The 2,375-nt window shown below is 46.4% G+C and overlaps 1 protein-coding gene across 1 annotated transcript in view; it reads right to left on the reverse strand.

The window, feature by feature from the left end:
• SEZ6L (seizure related 6 homolog (mouse)-like) overlaps positions 1-2,375 on the reverse strand; it is a gene marked incomplete at its 5' end in the record, with an annotated part of 76,714 nt that overhangs the window by 37,034 nt on the left and 37,305 nt on the right. The window lies entirely within an intron of this gene.

The raw sequence follows: 2,375 nt of genomic DNA on the forward strand, positions 1-2,375 counted from the left end.
ATTCGTAATACACGCGAAGATAAACAATTAACCACTAAAATAAAAATAACCGTCAGTCTATTCTTCAAACCAAGTTGCTTACTGTCAGTGAACACGAACCATCCTCCGGAAAATGCGACTCGCAGCTTCTGCGGAATATTTGTTTTCCTCTCACAAAGTCTTGTTACTAAGGCAGCAGTCCAAAGCCCATTGTTCTTATTCTTGCTTCAAAGTGCCCACTGCACAGATTTGGAGAAGAGAGCTAATTATGTCGTATAATTAATTTGCAGCTCTTATGTGCTTCTGGGGAAAGCAAAGCACCTCCATTGTCTGTCGGAAAATCATTCTGAGGAGCGAGCGACGGCTTTTCCCGGGATTTCGTCATGATTTTATTTGGGGAAAGGAGGTCTCATGGGCGTCTGAGAGACGAAGGGGCAGGGAAATGGCTTCTAGAATTGCTTGGTGGGGAGCAGGAGCCTCTATCTTTAGGCCTTTGAAAAAAATCAGCCGAGCCCTGGATTTGGGACACGGCTGCACACACACGAGCTATGGATGGAAGGGGGCGGGATGGGAGCCAACACCGGGGCTGGGGTCTGCCGGTGCCGGCTGCTCCGAGACTGAGAAAGGTCTGCTTCTCTGGCTTTTCCGTACGAGCCACCACGCGGCACGCTCCCGTGGGACCTCCCGTCTCCTTCGCGCTGCTCGTTGCATTTGTAATTATTCAGCCGCTGCCACCACGTAGCAGAGCCCCGGCTGACACCTTGTCCTCGCTGTTCACCAACTGGGTGGCCCTGGCTCAGACACTTAGCCTTCCTCTTCTTCGGTTCCCAGACTGTGCCCCAGAGACCCTGATTCAGGAATTTGCATTTTCACAAAGCACCCTAAGTGGAAGTTCTGGGATTATCTTTCCCCATGGGCCTTGGTTAACTTTGCCAAGAATGAGAAAACCGGCCTAGGAGTCAGACAACTTCTCTTCTACTCTTCTTTCTTTCTTTAAGAAGTGACGCGACTCCAGTCACGTCAATGAACTGCTCTGAGCCTTGTTGTCCTCATCCGTGGAGTAGGATCAAGAATCCCATTTATCCCAAAGGGCAACGTGAAAGCTAATTAATATGTGGGATATGACAGTGTTGTGTGAACACTAAGATGAGTTAGATAGATTCATTTATTTGTTTGACTAAGGTTTTGTGAGCATCTTAGCTGACAGCAGGAATGCAGGGGTCTGAAGTCAAGATCTCAGTCTCTTAGTCAAGATCAGCACTGAAGTCCAAATTTTGGGAAAAATAAATGCTCAGATGCACTGAATACACAGCACCATCTACCAGTTTCATGCTCATGACAGACATCGCTAATCAATCACAGCCCTCTCTTTCTTTGATTGCAGCGGAAACCTCCCAATCCTTCTCAATACAGCACTCCAGGGAGTTGCTGTTATTTTGTTGGAGCTTATTTATTATCTGAGGATTAGAGGAATAAACACATAACAAGTGACCAATACCTCTTCAAAAAGCACTTATTCATCTCTGTTTTTTTATCCCGTCCCTCCCATGCACATGGCCACAGACACTGGGCAAAGCACAGGAAGCAGCAAGGAGAATGGGTCTTTGCATCTCTCCATGCAAAGGAGAATTCTGGAAGGTCAGAACCACATAGGCCCAGAACCTTCCCATGGAAGGTGCTGACTGCAAGAATAGCAGGTAAGCCTTAGCCACCCTCCAGAGCTGGATTTAGGCCTTTCGGTCAGTCTGGGAGTCTCAGAATGCTCTAGATGATCACAGAAACCCCTGACCCTACCATCTGATCCCTCCACTGAATGGAAGTTGCATCTGTATATGGTAAAATCTAGACTCAGAAGAGCAAATATCTCCCACTCCCATGGCAGGCATCACTAATAAATCATGAAATTATTTTCTGTTGACTTCAGCCATGACCTCTTCTCAGTTTCTTTCTTTCTTTCTTTCATTCTTTCTTTCTTTCTTTCTTTCTTTCTTTCTTTCTTTGAGACAGGGTCTCACAGTGGCCTCATCATAGCTTATTGCAACCTCAAACTTCTGGGCTTAAGCGATCCTCCTGCCATAGCCTCCTGAGTAGCTGGGACTGCAGGTGCACTACAATGCCTGGTTACTTTTTCTATCTTTTGTAGAGCTGGGAGTCTTGCTCTTGCTCAGGCTGGTCTTGAACTCTTGGCTTCAAGCGATCCTCCCGCCTCAGCCTCCCAAGTGCTAGGATTACAGGCGTGAGCTACTGTGCCCAGTCTGAGTTCTTTTCAGCATGGTCTTCAACATAAGTAGGCACAAACAATTGATGGCATCAAAGTTAAATACACTGATCCATTTGCCATCTTTGTAAAATTAACTGTGTCTTTCCTTAACAGAAATAACAAGTGGAAACTGTTC

This window comes from Propithecus coquereli, unplaced genomic scaffold (genome assembly GCF_000956105.1).
Source record: "Propithecus coquereli isolate 6110/MARCELLA unplaced genomic scaffold, Pcoq_1.0 Scaffold206, whole genome shotgun sequence".
Classification (NCBI taxonomy): Eukaryota; Metazoa; Chordata; class Mammalia; order Primates; family Indriidae; genus Propithecus; species Propithecus coquereli.